The following is a 24,723-nucleotide window of genomic DNA, read 5'->3' on the forward strand; positions in this document are numbered from 1 at the left end:
TTAATTTACAATTAGAAAGGAAGATGTGAAAAGAAGAGAGAAGTCATCCTTTAAATGATAGAGGAGATTGCTAGGTTCTAAGGCTACCAAAATTTTTACGCCTGGAAAAAATTATGGAGTCCAAAACACTAGTAGGAATTAACACAAATTTAATTAACACTTTTCTTTAAAATATATAATACTGTCAACTGCAACTCAACAGTTGCAGTTTTTGTGGCAGAAGAGTCAACTACAACAACTGTAATGAGTTTACCTTTTAATATTTGTTGACAAACCCTTAGTTATATAAATCTGGTTATTTTATTTAGTGTTATGGTAATAAAGAACTGTTGAAAAAGTGGCACCAATACAAATGCTTCTAAACTAGGCTTTTTTTTTTTTAATTTATTTCTCTCTCCTTCCCCTGCCTCCCCCCTTGCATACCAGAAATAATAACCACTTGATTGTGATGCGTAGCTGTTTTTAAATGCAGTTTGGATTCAATTTGCAAGTAGTGTTTTGAGAATTTTTTCATCTATGTTCTTTAGGGAAATTGGTCTTAAAGTTTCTTTTCTTGTGGTATCTTTATCTGACTTTAATATTAGGGTGATGTTGGCTTCATAAAATATATTGAATAATTTTCCCTCTTTTTCAATTTTCTAGAAGAGTTTAAACAAGATTGTTATTAATTATTCTCAAAATGTTTTGTAGAATTCACTTGTAAAGGCATCTGGTCCAACTTTTCTTTGTTGGAAGATTTTTTAAAGTACACTTTTTATTTATTTTTAAAAGATACATAGATCACACAAAATGTTACATTAAAAAATATAGGAGGTTCCCTTATGCCCCACTCCCCACACCCCCACTTTTCCCATATCAACAACTTCTTTCATTAGTGTGGTACAGTCATTGCAATTGATGAATACATTTTAGAGCACTGCTTCACAGCATGGATTATGGTTTACATTGTGGTTTACACTCTCTCTCAGTCCATTTGGTGGGTTATGGCATGATATATAATGTCCTGCATCTGTCCCTGCAATATCATTCAGGGCAATTTCAAATCCCAAAAATGCCCCCATATCACACCTCCTTTCGTTGGAAGATTTTTGATGACTGACTCAACCTCTTGCTTGTGATTGGTTTGTTGAGTTCCTATATTTATGATAGCGTCAATGTAGATTGTGCATTTCTAGGACTTTGTCCATTTCAACTAGGTTGTCTAATTTGTTGGCATATAGTTTCTCATAATATCCTTTTATGATCCTTTTTATTTCTGTGGGATCAGTCATAATATCCCCCTTTCATTCCTTATTTTATTTATTTGTATCTTCTCTCTTTTTGTCTTGCTAAAGGTTTGTTGATTTTATTGACTTTCTCAAAGAGCCAGCTTTTGGTTTTGTTGATTTTCTCTACTGTTTTTTGTTCTCAATTTCATTTATTTCTGTTCTAATTTTTGTTATTTCTTTCTTTTGATTTGCTTTGGGATTGGTTTGCTGTTCTTTCTCTAGTTGTCCAGTTGTTCAGTTAATTCTTTGATTTTAGCTCTTTCTGCTTTTTAGTTATAGGTATTTAAGGCTATAAATTTCCCTCTCAGGACTGCCTTTGCTTTATCCCAAAAATTTTGATAAATTGTGTTCTCGTTTTCATTCATCTCATGATACCTACTAATTTCTCTTGCAATTTCTTCTTTGACCCACTAATTGTTTGAGTGTGTTGCTTAGCCTCCATGTATTTGCAAATTTCCCCCTTTCCCACCTATAACTGATTTCCAGTGGCATTCCTTTATGATCTGAGAAGGTGCTTGTATAATTTCAATCTTCTTGAATTTATTGACAGTTGTTTTGTGGCCCAACCAACATGTGGTCTATGCAGTAGAAAGATCCATGAGCACTTCAGAAGAATGTATAAGCTGCTGATTTGGGTTGTAATGTTCTGTATATGTCTGTCAGGTCCAGCTCATTTATCATATTGTTCAAATTCTCTGTTTTCTTGTTGATCTTCTGTCTAGTTGTTCTGTTGATGTGAGTAGCATGTTGAAGTCTCCAACTATTATTGTAGATATGTCTATTTTTTCTTTGTTTTGCCAGAGTTTGCCTCATGTATTTTCAGCACCTAGGTTAGGTACATAGATATTTATGACTGTTTCTTCTTCCTGGTGATTGCCCCTTTTATTAATATATGATGACCTTCTGCATCTAAAGTCTGTTTTGTCTGACAGCAGTATAGCTTCTCCTGTTCTTCTTTGGTTACTATTTTGTGAGATAACTTTTTCCAATCTTTCACTTTCAGTCTATTTGTATCCTTAGGTCTAAGGTGAGTCTCCTGCAGACAGCATATAGATGGCTCATGTTTTCTTATCCCTCTGTCAGCCTATGTAGCAGTTTGAGATTATTTATGAATTCCAAAAAGTGAGATTATGTTTGTAAACTGGTCTGCTCCTCTGGGCATGATCCCCTTTGATTGTGTTAGATTCAGCTTAGATGTCTTTGATTAAATTATGTTAAGATTAGGGGTTTGATTTGACCACTTTAGGGGGGTGTAACTCAGTTTAAGTTCCCACCCCCTTAGTGGGCTACATAAATAGACACTCACACAGAAACACAGAAGATACATGGAAGAAGAGAAACTATTGCCTGATAGTTTTCAGCTTAAAACACCAGAGACCCGAGCAGCTGAGAAGGCCCAGAAATAAATGAGCCCACCAGCCTACAGCTGAGGTTGGGAAAAAGCTGTACAAATGGAACCTTAAGAGGAAGAGGAAGGCTGAACCCTCACAGAGATTGGCAACTATCTTGCTTCAACATGTAGCAATACACTTTGGTGAGAAAGTACCTCTTACAGTATCTTGAGCTGTACTCTTTAGGGCTTTGTAAGTCTTTTGGGATGTCCCTTGTATATGATGTTTCATTTTTCCCTTGCTGCTTTCAGAACTTTAACTTTGGCATTTAGCATTCTGTATATTTGTGTCTTTGGGTAGGTCTATTTGGATTTATTTCAGTTGAAGTATGCTGTGCTTCCTGGGCATGTATATTCATGTCTTTCATGAGAGCTGAGATATTTTCAGCCATTATTTCCTCAAATACTCTTTCTGCCCCTTTCCCCTTCTTATCTCCTTCTGGAACTCCCATAACATGTATGTTGGTATGCTTCATGGTATCATTCAACTCCCTGAGCCCCTGCTCAAATTTTCCATTCTTTCCTCTCTCTGGTCTTCTTTCTCTTCAATTTCAGTTGTTCTTTCCTCTACAAAGCTGATTCTTTCTTCCAAGGTTTCAAATCTGCTGTTGTGTGCTCTGTTGTATTTTTAATCTCACCTATTTTGTCTTTCATTTCCATAAGCTCTGTTATCCAAGCTTTCAAATTTTTCTTTGTGCTCGCTCAGTGTCTTCTTAATGTCTTTCATTTCTTTAACCATGTTGTCCTTCAACTCCAGGATTTGATTTGGGAGATTTGTATGAACCTCACTGATTAGCAGTTTCAAGACCAGTGTCTCATTTGGAGCTTTGAGGTGTTCATTTACCTGAATTATATTTTCCTTTTTCCTTGTATGGCTTGTAACTTTTTGATGTCTATACATCTGTGACAGTTTGAGATGATTTTTGTGAATCCCAAAAAAAGAAAGATTATACTTGTAAGCTTATCTATTCTTCTAGGCATGATACCCTTTGATTATATTGGATTCAGCTGAGTGGCCCTTGATTAAAATACTTAAGATTAGGGCTTTGATTCAACCACATAAGTAAGGCATCACTCAGGTTGAGTCTCCAGCCCCCTTGGAAGGCCAATAGAAATGACACTCACTCAAGAAAAAAAATGGCAGAGGAGAGTACTTTGTCACTTTGATCCTGCCATGTGACAGAAAGGAGATGACTTAAACAGCTAAAGTCCTGGGAATAGATGAGCCATTCATCTGATAGTCTGCAGTTGACCTTGGGAAGAGAGCCAAGACTAATATAGAAGGCCTAGACAGAAATGTGCCCTATGCCAAGAGAGAGAGGAAGCCCTGAGAGACAAGCCCTATGCCAGACTGAAGCTGAAAGAAAGGAAGCCCAGAAGAGCTTTTACCCCAAATAAATACCCTCTATAAAAGCCAAAAGACTTCATGTACTTTGCATCAGCACCCCTCTGGCAGACTAATACAGCATCTGATTCTGATGCTGAGTTTACTCTGATGTTCAGTTTCTCTCTCTTGCCTAGAGATTTACTGTTAAGTAGCTGTGTGCTATCACTGTTCTTTGACTCTTCTTGGTTCAACTCATTCTAGATATTTAGGATTGCTCCTGTTTAACTGCTCAAACCATGGCTAATGACCCAGGAATGGGGAGCTGGCCAGTTTCCAAATGCCTTGGAGAGGGTGACAGTAAATGCATATGCTTGTCTTTTTTATTTATTATTGTTTTTCCTTTTTCATTCACTTTTCTGGTCTGGCCAGCAGATGGCATTCTTTGGAAGACCTTTCAGCTCAGACTCCAGGTGCTAGGGGAGAATGCATTCAGTGTAACTTCTCAGAGAGGGGGGTGGTACAGAAGTAATATCCTTAGGGCTGGTCAGGCCTCACAAACTTTCTCAGGGGCTGTTCTCCACCCTTGGCCAGCCACACCCTCCCTTCCTTTACCTCTTCAGCAACCAGCTTAGGGCAGTAGGGAGGGTGTTTGAAAAAGCAAATTATCATTAGCTGCCTGCTTGTTCTCAGGGCAACGATATCAGAGCCCCACCTAGCCTGGAAGTGTGCTACACCTTCAGTGCCATAGATGAAGTTCACTGGCCAAAATCTGAAATTGCTGTAGGTTGTGTCCCTCCCTCTCCCCTTTCTTGGGAAAGAGGACCCCTGTAAGCCCCTCAGTCTGCAGCCACTGCAGTCCAGTTGCTGCAGTCTACAGACTGAAGTTTGCTCCATAGGTGAGGGGAAGCAGTTTGTTGCTGCTTTTTAAATTCTACTTATGGGATTCTTCATCCAGCTGAGACTCCTTTCCTTCACCTCTCTCTCTTTTGGGTGGTATCTTACCTTCTCCTGGTGTCCTGAGCCTCAGAGCAGGCTTCTAGGGAGTCTCTGCCTGTCCTCTGGCTATTTTTTCTGGGAGAAAAGTGATCTCTCTGCCTCTCTAATCCCCCATTTTCCCAGAAGTCCTTAAGAGGAGATCACTGGAATTCACACCAGCTAGGATTCAGTTACTTTTCAGACAGCTACAGAAGAGTCCAAAGTACATATGCTTAGCAAAAAGCATTCAAGGAGTGAGGAAAGAAGTCCAATCAAGGACAGTCTCCCGGTTTGGCCAAGAACTGCTCTAGGGTGAGGCCAATAAACGGCAGCTCTTTAAGCCGCACTTTGCAATGGGCAAGAGAGACCCTGAACTACTATTTTTAACAGCGAAAGAATGGAAAACCACCTAGTTACCTATCCAAAGTAGAATGGTCAATCAGTTATGGTGTAGGTATATGATGGCTACAATACAGCAAAGAAGTGGAAGGAAATTTGTATGCGCTGGTATGTAATGATCTCTGATTTCTAAGACAGCAGAAGCAAGATGCAAAGCAATGCTTATTTTATGCTTCCATATTTTCAAAGGAATATATACTATTTTGTGTTATTTTTAAACAGATATTTATGATTTAATATGTGTAAAATCATTCTAGTAGGATCTACAATAAACTGTTTTCATAACCAGGGGTCTGCAGTAGAAAGGTGTCTTTTTGCCTTTTATTCCGTTTTGTGTTGTTCAAGTTTTTACCATAAACATATATTACCTTTTCAACAATAATATTAATACCCAAAAAAACTAATTTAAAAATTGAGCAAGTTACTTTTATAAAAATGTTTTAAATGATTCATTATGCCATTTTAAAGTACAATAAATGCTATATAATGTGAATGTATACTAATTTTTCATGTAAGTTAATTTCTAAACAACAAAACACAACACTATTTAAAAACATTTTCTGAATAACTTGGGAATGGGACTGAACATAGGCAGATATTTTAGAGGAAATGGGAGACTTCTCACTTTTTATTTCTTTACTCTTTAATCCATTTATAAAATGCATAGTGCATTTTACTTTTATAATAAATATTTTTAAGCACTATGAAAATGATACTTTATATTTCTTATGTATATAAATAAAGATTTCTCTGCTACTTTCATGAAAGTCAGGCCATGGATGGAGATAATATGACTGAGACACTGGAAAGCAAGTTTCCAGCACAATTGCTTTGTTTTACTGATGAGAAATAAGTGACACGCTTATGCTGCTATATCCAGTGAGCTTATGCTGCTATATCATAGATGAGAAAGAACACTGAGTTGCAGACATTGGGAGACAGATATATTTGAGAAATCATTAGAATGCATTCCACAGCGAGGTAAAAGAAGCCATCTAAGGTATAAAAACATAAAATACTGACTCAGGCACTGAGTTTCTAGTTAAGCAGCTGAGTGTTGGAGTCTGAATATTTTGGGGTTGGAAGCTCAACTCCAGCACCTGCTATGTCTGTGACCTTGAGGGATAAATTTACTTAATCTCTGTAAGTCTATAAAATGAGAGAGATATTTTCTTACTTGGCAATTGTCAGAAATAGGTCCTTAAAATTTTATGGCAGGCCAGAATGGGGCAAGCAGACTCAATAGGAAACACTTAGAGAGCTATTCTTTACTATTTCAATATCTTTGTGGAGGTATACTACACATTGGCCCTTTGGTTCAACGGAGAAAGTAAGTGACATCTTTTTGCACAATTTATCAACTGGCACAGAGATAAGGTGACTTGAACTCTCCAGACATTCAAAAGTCTCATTCAACTAGAAGCACAACAACTGACAAGCTCTTGATTTGTCTTGCTAATAATTTTATATCATAGAGAAAACAGTTTAGGGGAAGCAATCCTGTGTGTTGCAGTACTATCAGGGGCAATGAACCTCCCTTGCAACTAGTGGCATATCCCCTGACATTTCCAGATATGGAAAGACCAATCCCAGTTGAGAACCACAACTCAAGGATTCAATCTTACCAACAAGGGTAATGGATTGGTAACATAGATGTATGAGAACTCTGAGAGAAACAAACTTATTATCTTGAACATTATTATTTTGTGGTGTCTAGGAAGAGGAAAGACAAACATATAAACTATACTTACTAGACCAAACTTTCCCAAACTGTGTTCCTAGGAATGTGTGTACAAAACAGAGGTTCTGTGGTCAAAAATGTTTGGCATACCACATATTTAATTGGATTTAAATTCTTATTTAGATTCATAATGACCATTATTAGCATGGTAAAGACTAAGAGAAGTCTTAGATTAAGAAGCCAAGTATAAAATATTTGCAAAAGGGAAGACTTTTTTTCTCTGCACATCTACTAGCATGCTCCCTTCCTGGGGTATGTTGAATTCTGTACCCAAGGAAAAAACACAATCTTAATTTTAATCCTATTCCTGTGGATGTGAGCCATTGTAAATTGCAACTTTCAAAGATGTTGTTTTTTAATTAAATTGTGGCCAACTGATTCAGGATAAGTCTTAATCCTATTACTGGTGGCCTTTAAAAAAATGAAGCCATGGGAGGAACAGGAAGCTGTAAGTCAACAGAACCCAGAAAGAAAGGAGAGAACACTGTCATGTGATGGGAAAGCTAAGGAACCCAAGGATTGCCAGCAAAGCAGAATGTTACTGGCCCTGGGGGGAAGCACGCCTTCTAGCTTCTGAAACCCTGAGCCAATAAATTTCTGTTGTTAAACCAACTCATTGTGTGGTATTTGTCAGAATAGTTAGGAAACTATGATACTTCCTATGGCCCATCTCCAATTTCTGCTGTAACAGTTTTCTTTTAACAGCAATTTAAGAGGCGCTTCTTTGGACAGATTTGTAATTTAAGAAAAAATATAAAATAATTCTAGTGTGAGATAAGACAGATCAAGAAATTTGCAAATAATAATTCCAACTCTTTCACTGTTTTTTTCTAATGTGAAAGAATGAGCAAGGTTTTCAGATTCTTATCTCTGTCCCTAACACCAATCATAAACTCCTTTGGATGTTCCCAGTTGGTCAATTTCTTCTCTGAATCACCACTACAGCTATTCTAAGCTTTTAACACTCTCCTCCAGTCCCATATTCTAGGACTCACTTCCTCAATCTCTTCTTAGTGTCTTCACAGAAAAATGAGTTTGAATTCATTTAATTTTCCTTTCTGCCCCTCTTCCCCCACAAACTTCTCTACCCCTTATTGTCTTTTCTTTCATCTAATAGTTACACAGTTGTTTAATAATAATACAATAATAACTACCATTTATTGAATATCTACTTATTCTAAGTATTCTACATAATCTCTAATCCTTACAACAATTTTGGAGGAAATTATCGGATTTTTACAAGTAGTTAAACTGAAGTTCAAAGAGTTTATGTAACTCGCCCCAATCACCCAGCCAGTAAATGGAGAATTTCAACTCCAAATCCTGTCATTTCCCTTCCCCTTGTCCTACACTTTTTTCCCTCTCTCCTCTAACTCCTCCCCATCAGGACACAACATGCTCATGCTCCTCCTTTAAAAAAAGAATTATCCGCTCAACATTTCTTCCCTATCAACAACCTTAATATCTTTTTTTTTTAAGATTTATTTTTTATTTCTCTCCCCTTCCCCACCCCCAGTGGTCTGCACTCTGTGTCCATTCTCTGTGTGTTCTTCTGTGTCCACTTATATTCTTGTCAGTGGTACAGGGAATCTGTATCTTTTTGTTGGGTCATCTTGCTGCATCAGCTCTCCATGTGTGCGGCGCCACCCTGGGCAGGCTGCACTTTTTTCTTGCTGGGCGACTCTCCTTACGGGGCGCACTCTTTGTGCATGGGGCTCCCCTATGTAGGGGACACCCCTGTGTGGCACGGCACTCCTTGCATGTATCAGCACTGTGCATGGGCCAGCTCATCACATGGGTCAGGAGGCCCTGGGTTTGACCTCCCATGTGGTAGGATGCTCTATTCATTGAGCCAAGTCTGCTTACCCCCTAATATCTTAATCTCTTCATAATCAATAAATCTTTTAAGTCTATCCCCTCTTCTTCATCCCTATTGCATCATCCTTGATCAGGTGCTACTGTGTACGCGTCTGTTCCCTTTTCAGTTCACCTTGTACATTACAGCTAAAATAAAAAGTGTTTTGATCATGTCAGTACCCTCAAGTCCCTCCTGTCAAAAAAGGACTTTTATTTGTATTTTGTTCATATAGCTATAGATATCTGTGGTATATCAAGAACACCAATACTGAGCTGTATTCATTCTTCATTCAACAATTAGTTGCAATGACGTACAAGCATAATGTTTTACCTTGGCTCAAGTCCATTATTATTTGTCACCTGGACTATCCATACTCCCTCCTTGGTGCTACCAGAAGGAACTTAAAAAGTTAAAGGGCAAAACTGATCATGACATGCTCTATCTTAAAACCCTTCAATAATTTGCCTAAAAATAAAGTTTATATTCCTTTACTTTCGTGATCCTGCCATTCCCTACCTCTCTCAGCCAAACCAAACTATAGTCAGCTCCTTGAACATATTAGTTTCAATATCATGACTATGGACCTTTATGTATATAGTTGCCTTTCACTTATATGTTATATCAAGGCTCCTTAAGATACTAATCCTATCTACTCTGAAATTTCATAATTTACCACTCTCTAGCAATCTCCTCCCTCTTCATACTCAAACTTGCTCCAGCAGTATTAAACTTTCATCATTTTCTTAACAGATGGAAATATTTCATAGTTCCAAGCTTTCTACCTGGAATACCTGACTTCACTTACTCTACCTCCAATTTCTGTTTCAAACCCCAAACACAACTCATCTTCCTACAAGCCTTCTTTCTTCATGTCCATTTCTAAACGCATTACCACAACCCACCACAACAAACACCCAAAAATGTTATTTCTTAACTATTTATTTGCTTGGTCTTGTTGCATGTAGTAAACTGGATTATAATAATTGGCTCACACGACTATGGGAATTGGCAAGTCTGAATTCTGTAGGGCAGGCAGCAAGTTGGGAACTCCAGTGAAGCTTTTGATGAATTCCCAGGAAGAAGCTGGATAGCTAAAATAGATAGAAATTCTTCTTTCTGACTGCTGAACTCATCAGTTCTCCCTTTAAGGCCTTCAACTGATTGAATGAGACTTCTCCAATTGCAGAAGACAATGTGATGGTAGATATAATCAGCCATAGAGGTACTCATCTTAGTAATGATTTAAATCCACAAAATACCCTCACAGTAACAATCATGCCACTGCTTGCTTAACGAAATGACTGGACACCATAACCAAATAACTGGACCTAACAAGTTGACTCATGAACTTAATCATCACACCTTCCCTATTACCTTATGAGATTTTGGAGGTCATGGTAATGTATTATCTGTCTGGCATCTTCAGGGCCTGGCAGTGCTGGGCACAAAGTAATTTCTCAATACGTGTTTGTTGATGGAAAGAAGAAAGGAACAAGAGAGGAATGAAGGAACAAATTCTGATTTCAGGAATAGATAATATTTGGGTAGGTATAGAGGGGTAGGGACAGAGTCTAGAAAACCAGAAAGTATGTTTAGCTGCAACTCAGGACTTTGGGGTAACAAATAGACTCTGAAACACAGCACTTTACTTTTTAGAGCTGTGCTGTTCAACTCAGCAGCCACTAGGCAAGTGTGATTATTTAAACAAATTTTAATTAATTGAAATTAAGTAAAGTTTAAAATTCCATTCCTCAATCTCATTAACTGCATTCCAAGACTCAATGGCCACATGTGGGTAGTAGCTACTTTATTGAACAGCACAGACAGAAAATTCCCATCATCACAGAAATTCTAATGGACAATGCTGATCTAGAGGAAAAGTAAATCTCTGCTCCTAATGGGGAAATAAACAGTGGAAACTCCCTGAATTTCCTAAGAAATGACCTCTTACTTTTTTGGTAACATGCTCTCCCATACTTCCAAAATGGACTTTAAAATAGTTTAGAGTATTAAAATGAAAATAGATTTTCAAAGAAGAGCCTTAAAGGTCCCCTTCTAGAAATGACTAACTGGTATCTGATTTCCTTTCCTGCCATGAAAATAACTAGAAAACTGGACAAAGTATGTGTTTTTAAAACTCTTTTCAGATACTGGGCAAAAGGCCATGCAGAATTTCTGAAAGAAGGGAAGCAACAAGATGAACACAAATGTCATTCTGGCTTTCTGCCTTGAGCAACTTTTTAGACCACAGTGCAGAGAAGCCTGTGGAAATAAAGGCCATATCACTCTTCATAGCAGTAAAAATAAAACATGTATTTTTTTTGGCAAGAAAGCTTTTTCTGGTCATTGAATTCTAGGAGATAATTATCCTGTGGATTTTTTCATGTGAGCTACTAAATAACATAATGTTAAAAAGTATTCATTTTCAGAGTATAAGATTTTAAGAATGTAAAACTTTTGTAAGTTTATCAGTTATTATAAATTTCATATTCTACTCCTAATTTCTCCACAGTATCTTAGGGAGCTAGCCAAGAAGTTTATGGCAAGACATGGTAAGAACTCAACATGCTAGAAAGCCCAAATAGCAGTTGTAATAATAGCAAAACAAAAACTACAATTAATAGGTACATCCATGGTTAAAAGCAATCAACTTCTAAAAGTTGATTTCTCCCATGCCTCCTCCCATGGCTCTTCTCTTTTCTTCAGAATTTCAGTGATATTTATAATAACATTTTATAATAAAAATTGAAGGTTATAATTTAATTCAGATATCTAACATCTCATTTGTATTGAAGGGATTACAAAAATAGGATACTGGAATTATGATGACCTGAATGAGGTCTCTTAACCTCCATTCCCAGTTCCTATTCATTTACTTCTCCTGAGCCAAATGGTGACCTGGGGCAGGAAGCTGGAAGCAAGGCAGGAGTCAACATTAGCGCCCTCGTGGGAATATCTAGTCTCCTGACTTTCCTGTTCTGTGGATGAAAAGGGGCATAGGATTGGGTGAGGAGGCTCTCTTCAGCATAGGGCAATTCTTAGAGAGGGACTCAGTGATGTGTCATCAGCCAGCAATGCTAGCAGCAGCTGGGAGAATGTGTGCTTCAGTTCTGTAGGGGAGTCTGGGCAGTGTATGACAGTATCCACATCAGGGGCCTGAGAACTAAAGAGAACCAGACACTTATGAAAAAGAGCTGCTAGAGAAACTAGACATCACCTTTAATGATACAGGTATGACCATAAATGTAAGAGGTTAAAATAATTATAAGAGAATACCAATAGTAACTATGGCAACAGAATTGACAGAAAAAAAATTGATAATATCCTAGCAAAATATACATTATGAAACTCACTAATAAAGGGTGAAAAACTTGACTAGACCAAGTATCAGAGAAGAGTTAAAAAAAGTGAGTAGATTTCTACCATTGGGAAATGATCACATACCAACAGTTCAGATAATTTTCATGTTATTTTGAACAGGGCTTCTGAAATATTAATGTGCATATGAATCTCCTGGGTTTCTTGTTATATTCAGTTACTTATTCAGCAGACCTAATGTGAGGCCTGGGATTACACATTCCTAACAAACTCCCAGGTGATACTTGTAAATTTTGGTCCATGACCCACACTTTGAGTTGCAAGGATTGAAACTACTCCAGGTCATAGCAAGAGAAGAAAATCTTTTCAGTTTATTTTATGAAACTAACATAATTTTAACATGAAAATCTGACAATTATAATACGAAAAAGAAGGATTAAAAAGAAGGTAGAGAGGGAAGAAGGAAGGAAGGAGAAAACAATAGAATAAACTTTCTTATTTGAAAATAGGCTCCAGCAATATGTCAAAAGAAAGATACAATATGACCAAGGGACAAACGTGTTTCAAGATAAGGAAATCTGTCAACCTAATCCATTAAAGCAGCAAGTTAATGGGGGGAAAAAATCATATGATTATATAACAGCAGGTGCAGAAAAGGCATTTGATAAAATATAGTAGATACTCCTAATAAAATTCCAAGTAAAATAGTAATATATGGAAACTACTTAAATATAATAAAGAACAGCTCTAAAACCAAATTTAATTATCTTAAATCATGAAATTTACAGCTATTTTATTAAAATGTGACTTATCCTAAATCGTTAAAATGTAAAAGATAAGAATTAAAACTGATTTAGGGAAGCGGACTTGGCCCAGTGGTTAGGGTGTCTGTCTACCACATGAGAGGTCCGTGGTTCAAAACCCGGGCCTCCTTGACCCTGTGGAGCTGGCCCATGCACAGTGCTGATGCATGCAAGGAGTGCCCTGCCACACAGGGGTGTCCCCGCGTAGGGGAGTCCCACGCGCAAGGAGTGCGCCCTGTAAGGAAAGCCGCCCAGCACAAAAGAAAGTGCAGCCTGCCCAAGAAGGCGCCACACACACGGAGAGCTGACACAACAAGAAAAGAAATACAGATTCCCGTGCCACTGACAACAGAAGCAGACAAAGAAACAGACACAGAGAACAGAACAGACAACTGGAGCATGGGGGAGGGGAGAGAAATAAATAAATCTTTGGAAAAAAACTGATTTAAACATTGGAAGAAAAGAGATAATGTCTTCTTTTGCTAATGGTCTGATAGTATTCCTAAAAACACATAATACTGATTAAAAAATCAAACTTGTAAAATTAATAAGCTAATTTAACAAGGTTGCTGAACAGAAGAAAATATGCAAAAATCAATACTTTATCACCTAAATAAGCATGCACAAAAATCAATACTTTATCACCTAAATAAGCATGTACAAAGGAACAAAAACTGTAAAATATAAAATGTTTACAATTATATGTAACAAGAAAAGCAAGGGAAGAAAACAAGTAACTATTACTGAAAAAAAAAAGTCTTGTTCTTGGATTTGATATCACAATACATTCCAAACTCTTTAAGCCTCTGAATCACCTCATTTACATTATACCAGGACAGTCTGGCATTTCAACTTCAGGTAATGTCAGCCACCTTTTGGTTCACAGAAGAGACAGTTAGAGCCCTTTCAGTCCCTGAAACTACAATGTTAAATCCAGAATCTCTGCTTTCGGCCCATATCAATAAATTCCTTCCCCCATTATACCACACCCTTAACATCCATTCCCCCACATATTCCCCTGATTTCTGTCTATATAAATTGGAAAACTCATGCAGTTCTTTTGGCGTATAATGCCCCTACAGGGACTACTTAACTTTATCCAAAGTACTGTTCTCTGTAATTTGCATGAATTTGCTCACTTAATACTAAGGACAAGCCTATGAAGGAGGTACTAGTATTAATATCCTTTATGTATGAATAAGATAACCTAGGCACAGAGAGTTGGAGGAATTTGAGAGTGCTTGCCCAACTATTAATAGTAAGTGGCATAGCAAGGATTCATACTCCATCACCTAACTCCAATATAACTATCATTATCCACGACATCTTCAGCCTCTCCAGAGTGTGGAAAAGGGCACTACATGTATTACTTAAGGAAATATAATGACAGCCTTTTTGGGAAAACCATCCAAAATCTACACAAAGTAAAAACATACATAGCTTTTGAATCTATAATCCCACATATGAGATTCTAGCCCATATAAATAAAACAACCAGTCCATAAAGACATATGTGTAAGAATATTTATAAAGCGTTATTATTAGTAGTAAAACAATAATAGAATGTTCATCAAATGTGAAAGTCAATTAAATATAGTATATCCAGATAATAGAATACTATGATCACAAAAAGAAAATGAATTAGAGCACTGACAACTGACTTATTAAATTTCTTTGAGTATTGTTGGGTGAGAAGAGCAAGACAGAAATGTGTAAATATAACAGTCCCATATTTATAAATATTAACAAATGGAACTTTACATATGCATGTAGATGGTAGATAGACTTATAAGACTGTCACAAAAAAGAAAGAACCAAAGAAAGCTATATAGCATCATTTTAAAATAATTGTTAGGAGCTTATATTTAGAGTAAAAGTTTATGAATTTGAACACCAGATGTAGCATTTATTGGCTATGTTACCTTAAGCAAGTTACTTAACCTCATTTTACTCAGTTTTTTAATATGTAAAATGAAGGTGATACTATTACAGTCTAGACCTCATTGGCTTGCTAGGATGACATTAGATAAAATTATATAGTGCGCATAAAGTAAATAGTTCTCAGCAAATACTGAGATTCTAATCTAAAGAAAAAGTCACAGAAGAGATGGGATGCAACTAGATGGTATGGTGGCTTGGCTATGTATCCCAGTAAAACATGTTCTTAATCTTAATCCATTCCTATGGGTTTGAACCCATTGTAAATAGGACCTTTTGATGAGGTTACTTCGGGTAAAGTGTGGCTCAATCGGATCAGGATAGGTCTTAATCCTAATACTGAGGTCCTTTATAAGCAGAATGAAATTCAGGAACATAGTCAGAAAGCCACAGGTTGAAGCCAGATGTCAGCAGAACTGCAAGAAGCCAGGAGAGACTTCCATGTGCATTGCCATGTGATAGAAAGGCCAAGGACCAAGGATCACTGGCAACCAATCACAGAATACCGCAGTGGTCCGGGAGAAAGCACAGCCTTGCCAATGCCTCCATTTTAGAATTTACCTAGTCTTGAAACCATAAACCAATCGATTCCCATTGTTTAAGCATACCCATTGTATGGTATTTGTTTTATCAGTAGAAAGCTAAAACAGGTTGGTAAATTCAGTTAATATCATTCAACTGTTCAACCTGGCTATCTCTGGCCTATGTGCTTCTAAAGAAGGCCTGGTGTGAGTCAAAGACAAAAAAGATAAGCTTATCTTTTTTCAATCCTTACTGGTAAGAAAATACAATGATACATTTCATATGTTTCAATGGAGAAATAATTTGTCATTGCAGAGCTCATTGCTCTTGCCAAATAAATCAGTAAAGATAAGTAATTTATTTTTTAAAAATTTGTATTGACATTAACCTGGAAAAAACAGTGCTAGTGTATATACAGTTTTTTTCAAGGTGCCAATAATAGTAATAATAATTTTAGAAACCTAGTCATTTGTGTAGTACTTTCTATTTTCAAACAATTCTTATGCACATTATTTTATGTAATCATTGCACTAAACCTATGAAGTTGGTATTATCATGATCCTATTATATAGATGGGATAGTTGAGGTTCAGAGTTGTTAAGTAGCTTGATTCAATTTATACAGCCAACAACTAAATGAATGTATCCAGAATCAAACTCAGGTTTTCTGATTCTAAATTCTAATGCTTACCCATAATACCTAATTAACATACAAATTATAGAAAATGGACTGAACAGAAAAAAATTCTAACCTGATATAGAGGTAGAATATGGACATTTCTATCTTCCTCTTACCTTAAATAAATTAATACAATAAATTAATAAAATTATTAATTTAATAAATTAATAAAATTAATAAATTAATAAATAAATTAATAAAATAAATTAATACAGACACAGAAGAACACACAGCGAATGGACACAGAGAGGAGACAGCACACAAAAAGCCACAAAGAGGGGGAAGGATAATAATAAAATGTTTTTTAAAAAGTTTATTATATGTAAAAAAGAGCTTCTAATAAGGCAACCTATGAAGTACATACCAACAGCTTTAAAAATTACACTTGCCTTCTCAGTTGGCCACTAGTACTGGAATTAGAGTGGTGGTCTTGACATTGATTCAGACCTGGCAGCAGTTACATAACATATTGTTAGTTTACTCCAAATGCTATTTCATAGTCTCTAGGGTTGCAATAATCTTATCGTATTCCTTTTCCTTCCCCCATTGCCAAACTCCCCATCTCTAAAGAAACGTCTTACCAGTTGAAGTCACAGGATTTGAGTTGTTGATAACTTGATTCTTGGTCAGGATATAGAATGTGGTTGTATAGTAAGGGATGAAATATCCAAGCCATGGTTATGAGCCTGGAGTCCTTTTTTTTAATAATAAAGCTCCATGGGTCACCTTAATGAAGCATACAAATCCACATCTTTCATATAGATTTTAGCCTTATGCAAAGTAGAGCATTTCTCAATTACAATAGCTAACACTTACTGAGTGTTTATTATGTGCCAGGCACTAAGTGTTTCACATGGATTCACTCGTTAAATCCACAAATCAATTGTACAAGTTAGAAACTATTAAAACTCCCATTTTATAAATAGGAAAATTTAGATACAGAAAAGTCAAATACCTTGCCAAAAGTAAGTTATTTGGAACCTAAGTAGTCTGGCTCCAATAATTCTATTCATAACCACTAAGCCACCCTACTCTTTGAGATGATGCCATCATGATATCCTGGATCAGATCTGAGGCTAACATTGGAAACTTTATAAGGCATATCAGAATCTCATTTATAATTATATATATTTATTTTTATATATAAAATTATAAATTCATTTATAATTATATATATATATTTATATAATTATAAAGTAGGTCACCTAAATGTCTTCTAAAGGTTTTTATCTGCCAGAAGATGAGTGATCAACTTTGTTCATTTAAACTCTTAAATGTGGGATAATTGAACTCATTGTTGAATCTTCTTTTTATGTTTAGTTGTTATAGAATATGTGACCATCAATGCTAATCAACTGGTGGATCCATTTCCTGCTTTGTTGTAGTATGTGGACAATGGGATTGATCAATCTGTTTGATTCTGACATAGTTTATATTTTTCCTGGAAGCATTTGGCTTTCTTACTGTTCCCTATGTATATTATATCCTGCCTATAAAGATAGAAAAAAGTACATATCTATATTTTATAGACACATACTTACTAGAATAAACAAAAAATACCAATGTACTAATGTCTCCTATTTATGTTAATATCAATAAAAATTGAATATTATATTCACCCTTTTATATTAATTTTTTTAGTATCATTAATGAATTCATGGACTTTATATGTCAACTTATTCCAATAAATAATAATAAATAATTTTTTCAAAGATATATCTTATTTACTTATTTCCTCCCAACTTGCTTGTGCTTGCCGTCTGCTCTCTGTGTCCATTTACTGTGTGCTCTCTGTGTCTGCGTATCTCCTCTTCTTGTCTTCTCTTTAGGAGGCACCAGGAATGATATTGGGATCTCCAATGTCGGAGACAGGCACTCAATCACTTGAGCCACATTAGCTCCCTGGTTTGTTGTTTCTCTCATTATCTCTCCTCTTTGTCTCTTTTGTTGCGCCAGCTCATCACCTCGGCCAGCTCACCATGTGAGCCAGCTCACCTTTACCAGGAGGACTCAGGAAATGAACCTAGGACCTCCCATATGGTAGACATGAGCCCAATCACTTGAGCCACATCTGCTTCCCAAAAAATAATTTTTTTAAAATAAAATTTTATTGAAGTATATAATTCATATGTGAACCTGCATAAACAATAAATGTATAGTAATTTTGAGAATGTACAAAACAATTTTGATGCTGAATTGTTACAACTTGTTTGGTGGGGAAACCTTTAAAAATGGTTCTTTTATATTTTTGTATGTAACATTTTATTAATCTAAGTATCTTTTAAAAATAAATTTAAAATATATTAAAAATAAAATAAAATGGTTCTTTTAAACACTGACATTCTTGAAATTAATCTTGCATTCTAATAACAGATGTTCTAGAGTAATTTTAACTTTTTTCCTAGACTGAGACTTAAAATAAGCCAACATTTACAGAATCTTTTTCCTCCCATAGAGTACCATTAGAAACAAAAATCAGCTAAGAGTGCACACGAATTCTGGTGGTGGGCAAAAGTGCTGCTTGCTGCAGCTATTACTGCAGAAAGGGAAAACTATATTTCTTGGAAAGGCTTGAATTCACCTTGATTTTTACAATTCACCATTTTATGGTATTGCATATTACTTATAATATGAAGTCTCAGCAACCACTAAGATTTTCTACTATGCCCTAACACTCTGGAAACCTCAGATGTCTCAATTCCCTCACTTGTAAAATTGGTGTATTCAAAGGATTGTATGGAGAATTGGATGAGATAACACATATAAAGTGCTTAACTGAAGGTTTGGTTTGTAGTAAACACACACCAAATGTTGGCTCTAGCTATAGATACCCACTTCCCTGGTAACTGATCAACAGGTTGTGCTTTCAAGCCACCATGTTAGTAGAGCATAAGTCTCACCCCTTGACTGTAGTTATTTGATTTGGCACTGGGTATTTTGAGGGACCCTAGGTGAAACTCTTCTTTGCAGCCTTAATTATTATTTTCTTTTCTTTTGAGCAATTAATGCAATTAGCAAATTATGTATCTTCTCTATTTCACCAAATAAGTCAATTTAAGAGCTCCATGTACGTTCTAAAAATGATATTTGCCTGACTTGGCTTAGCGAGGTGTCCACAGCTGATGAAATAAATGATCCCCAAAAGGAATTACTTATATTCTGTAAGAGCACTGTCTAATAGAACTTTCTGTGATGAAATAAATGTCCTCTATCTGTACTGTTCTATATGATCACCACTATCCACACACGGCTTTTGAGTATTTGAAATGATTCTGAAGACCTGAAGTATTGAAGAAATAAAAATTAATTTAATTTAATTTAAATAGCTATCCATGTCTAGCAGTTACCATATTGGACAGCACAGTTTTAAAATTTTCGTAGAACCACAATAAGATGGGATAGCATACTGGTTTAAAACTTTAAATCATGAACTCAATCCCGGGGCCAAATTTGGTCTGTGTCAATTATCAGAATGACTTTTAAGTAAGTTACTTTATTTATCTAAGCACCAGTTCTTTAAACAGTAAAAAGGAAATAATAATTCCTATCTTATAGGATAATGCCACTCAAAGTGTGGTCTGTGAATCAGTGCCAGTTAAAAATTAAGAGTAAGTATTTAGGGAAGCGGATGTGGCTCAAGCAATTGGATTCTTATCTATCATATAGAAGGTCCAGGGTTTGATGCCCAGGGCCTCCTAGTGAAGGCAAGCTGGCCCATGTGGTGAGCTAGCCCACATGGAGTGCTAGCGTGCACAGAGTACTGTCCTGCACAGGGGTGCTGCTTCGTGCAGGAGTGCCAGCCCATGCAGAGAGCTGGCACAGCAAGATGATGCAACAAAAAGAGACACGGAGGAGAGATAATAAGAGACGCAGCAGATCAGGGAGCTGAGGTTGTTCAAGAGAATGATCTCCTCTCTCCCACTCTGGATGGTCCCAAGATCGGTTCCCAGAGTCACCTAATAAGAATACAAGCAGACACAGAAGAACACACAGAGAATGGACACAGAAAGCAGATAAGGGGGAGAGGGAGTGAGAAATAAATAAATCTTTATTTAAAAAAAAATGGATAAGCATTTAATACTTTTATAGAAATTTGACTAATTGTGTGTCTTTTGCATCTAATAACAAATATAATAATAAATCTAATAAAATTTATATGACATTAAACTTTTCATTTTTTTAGCAATTTGTTTTTATTGTATTTTACAAAAGTATCAGTTTGAAACAAATTACAAATAAAAAAATTCTGGTCTTTCCCCACAGGTGCTTTGAGAAGCACTGTCAGAGATTCACTGTGAAGAAATAGGAAAAGTATCTGAGATAATATATTTTACAAAGCAAGGAACTAATAAATGGCTGTTATTAATATCAGTCTTGTCTCCTCATTTGGACTGCTCAAAATATAATCCCATGGACTGACTCTGTGAACCAGGTAACCATGACCCTATGAATTTGTTTCTTTGAACAGCCATGAAGCACAATGAATTAGAGTCGCTATGAGTTGATAGCAATATATATAGCACTCTAATGATTGATTGCACTTTTGGGTTAAGATTGTGTTGCTAGTAAAATATACGTAAAAAATAAATTTTATTACTCTAAGTGTTTAATGAACAATATGTATTTGAATGGACAAAAAGATTATAATTATATAAATGAAATATATCCCATCTAAAGGTTTTATTACAAAGCAATCATTAGAGAGCATACAGGCTTGATTCAATGCTTGAGTGAAGAACCTTGGAAAATAAGGAGACCCTGGAATAACTTAAGTTGAAGATAAAGTACAATATAGGAACTGCAAAATGACATATACAATGAATAGACACAGCATCAAACAAACTGAAATTACGTTCAAAATGAAATAATTTTTGAATGCTGAACAATAGAACATCAATACAAACAAAAGCAAATATCTAGGATTCGTTGAAAATTCCAGAGGACAGAACTATAGGAAATGACTGTGTGTGAAAGGACACTTAGAAAAGATGGTGTTTAAAAATTAGAGGCTGATCCATCAAAATGATACTATACACATGTTGCAGTATCTGTTTAGTTAGTCTGGGTGATTGGGTTTCTTTTCCTTTTCTTTTTTCTCTTCATTCTTTTTTTCCTCATCTGCCTCTGCCTTCTTTTGCTATAGTTATTTAGAAAATAATTAGAAAAACTTTAAGATCGAAGATTAGTTGTCCTAGATTGTATGTGTATGTTTCTGTTTGTGTGTGCATGCAAATACAGAAGGGTGGTTTACAACATCAAATAAATATTTCAATTGGTAGATCATGTCCATTAGTATCCTAATTCCCATTTCCTGAGATGAAACTTTAACACTTTTTGAGTTTTATTTTATTTTTCCAGTACATAGACACCACAGTGAGATGCCTCTCCAAAACATAAAAATAAGGGAAATAAGCACAGTTATTTGAAAGTTAAAATCTTAAAATTAGCACATAGTGAATTGTAGTAGAGATGTGCAAACTCACCTACAGAGACAGAATGGCTTCCTGGGTAAGACTTGGCAAGAACTCCACCAACTAGTTCAATATATTTAAAGAAGAAATGTGAAAATCAGAAGCAATATGTATGAAATTGAGGGATGGGGTTGTTCTTCATTCAGAAATTCAAAGATAAAGGAGTCACAGAGGCATAAGTTGGCAGTGTCCATCAAAGCATGGTGTGGTGGAAAAAGAGAGGGCTGGTGATCCTTTGGTCTTGCAAGTCTCTGTCTACCTCACAGACAGGAATTTCACTCCTGTGACAAAGGACTCATCAGGCTCCCAAAACACAATGCCATTAAACATTAGAATCAAATAACTAATTCCCCTCATTCTGATTCCATGTCCACCAAGTAGCCTTCTGCTTATTTGGCTTTATATACATTTTGAATACCGGGGTACAGTGATGAGAAACTCTAGTCTGCTTGACCATTACATGTTTTTAATTTTAGATTAATAGATTGGAATTCTTATATATCTCTCTTTTATCCTTGGCTATCTCAAGTCCATCCATGGAAAATGGACTGAAGTCTAATGTGCTGACAAAATTAGATTTGTTTACTTTTCAGACTGAAGAGTAGATCACGGACTATGGTAAGTGCCACCACATAGGTTCTTACTGTAAACCGATATTCCCAAAGCAATACCTATTTGCATTTCCTGGGTCGGATGTTCGTAACACTCAACAACCACATTAGGTTTAGAGTTTAGCAATAGTGGGTATCGCAATAATTATGTGATTGTTTGACTTATTTTTCTTATTTTCTACTATTGACATTGCCTCAGAATGACCCAGACGGTACTAATTTGGAAGCAAAAAAGTAAAATGTGAAAATCAGGATCACCTAAGAGAGCTGGAATCAGAACATTTGAGAAGTAGAAGTAAACAAAGAGGGTGCAGTTTAAGCAAAGACGGTATCCTCAGTATAGCTGTCTCAGATATCCTGTTCTTTCCTGTGCTAACTGTTATAGGCTCAATTTTCTCCAGTCTTCTGTCTTCTTTTCTACTAATGAAAGTGAGGAAATGCTGAGGGGCAAAGACTCTAAGAAACATCTTAAAATCAGGATTGAAGGAAGAATGTTGAGAAAAAATTAATACTTATGATATCAAGAAAACAGATGAATAGGGGAGAAAACTCAAGAAGGCAAGCACATAGGAAAGTAAATTGTTTTATTTTATTAAAGTATAATGTATTGATTTTTACACTTGGAGTTAGGAGCTGTTAGTAATCGCAATCTTTAGTTAGCAGCACATGGACTCTAAGTGAAATGAAGGAAAAGAACAAACTGAAAAGAAAATATTGATATCAATGAAATTTTTATTAGAGTCCATAAATACAAGTGGTGAGTATCAGTACTTAATGATTACCATATAATAGAATAATATCGTTTTCATAAAATTTGAATATGTGGATGTAAAGAGCAAGTTTACAAACCTCACCACATATGCCTGAGTGGTTTGTACAAGCTGATCAACACTTAGCATGCACTAAACAACAAAAGCACCTAATTTATGTGAGAGACAATGCTGAGTCCAAAATTTGCAATATTAATGACTGAACAGAATTTAATTTCCAGGCAATGGTTTCTAATCTACACAGTCTGAGGTGATCAAATTTTATTACTCCATTTAAACTGATTATAAAACAGGGTTCACATTAAAAATAAAATCATAGCTTGTGTGATAGTTTGAATTTGGTGAATCCCCCAAAAGATTATGTTTTTAACTAATCCATTCCTGTGGGTATGAGACCCTTTGATTAGATCACCTGATTAGATTGGTTTTGATTGGACTATGTTAGTAAGGCATGACTCAGGTTGAGTTTCTGCCCTTTTACTGGAGTCTTATATAAATGGAGACACAGAGAAAAGGGAGCTCTGCCATTTTGACTGGGGCTTTGTGAGAGAAAGGACTCAAGGACTGTTAACAGCTGAAACTGAGGAATGAAGCCCCCAAGAGGCTGGACCCACAGAGCAGCTGAAGGCTAAAGAGACAAGCTATATGCCTGATCACCCACAGCCGAGCTCCTGGAGACTTGAGGGGAAGGCAGGGGCCTCACCAGAGATAGGCTGCCATCTTGCCTCACAATGTGGCAGGATACCAGGATCACCAGTATCTGACTTTGGTGAGACAGCATCTCTGATAATACCCTGATTTGGGCATTTTCACAAACTTGGCACTGTAAGCTTTTACCCCTAATAAATTTCCTATTAAAAAAGTCAACCCATTTCTGGTATTTTGCATGGGAAGCCTTTGGCAAACACAGACAGACAACATACTTCAAGAATGGTAAATAAACCATTCCATCATTAATGAATTAACTCCTACAGCAAATATTTATTGAGTGACCATTAGTGCCAAGTACTGGGCAAAGAGCCAGGGATGTTAGGGCAAAGACACACTCTCTATGCTGTTGGAGCTTATAGCCTAATGTCAGAGACAGAGAAGTAAGTCAGCACTCACAATATGGTGTGAATAAGTGGTATGTGATGGCAGAGGTGCTGGATGATCTGGAAGTACATAAGAAAAGTACCTAACCTAGACATAAGATGCCAGAGAAATTTTCCAGAAGAGAGTAACTATTAAACTGAGACTTAATAATAAGAGGAAGGTGTGTTTGTGGGGCGGAGGGAAGGAGGCCTAGGTGTTACAGAAAGAAAAGAGAGAATAGTATGGGCAAAGGCTTGTGGTATTTTGAGAAAAATTGGTCAGCTTGGCTAGACTGTTGTATACATATGAGACGTGACAAAGTTATAGAGATAAGCGGGTTCAGAGAAACCATGAAGGTGTTTGTAATGCATGTTAGGTTCTTTAGGCTTTGTTGAGAGGGTTATTATAGATTAAAATATTCCAAAATATTTTAGACATACAAAAAGCATAACAATGCAACAAACATCCGCTTATGCACCACCAGTACAAGAAATAAAATATAAACACACTTTTAAAAATAGAAAGGAAAATTCCAAAAAGCAAAAATTTAAAAATACACGCAAGGGCACGCGGCTTGCTGA

General features: G+C 36.2%; 1 protein-coding gene across 2 annotated transcripts in view; it reads right to left on the reverse strand.

Moving 5' to 3' along the window:
* The window catches only part of CTH (cystathionine gamma-lyase), a 47,277-nt gene that overhangs the window by 21,908 nt on the left and 646 nt on the right, over positions 1–24,723 (reverse strand). The gene's annotated exons all lie outside the window — the stretch shown is intronic.

This window comes from Dasypus novemcinctus, chromosome 9 (assembly GCF_030445035.2).
Source record: "Dasypus novemcinctus isolate mDasNov1 chromosome 9, mDasNov1.1.hap2, whole genome shotgun sequence".
Classification (NCBI taxonomy): domain Eukaryota; kingdom Metazoa; phylum Chordata; class Mammalia; order Cingulata; family Dasypodidae; genus Dasypus; species Dasypus novemcinctus.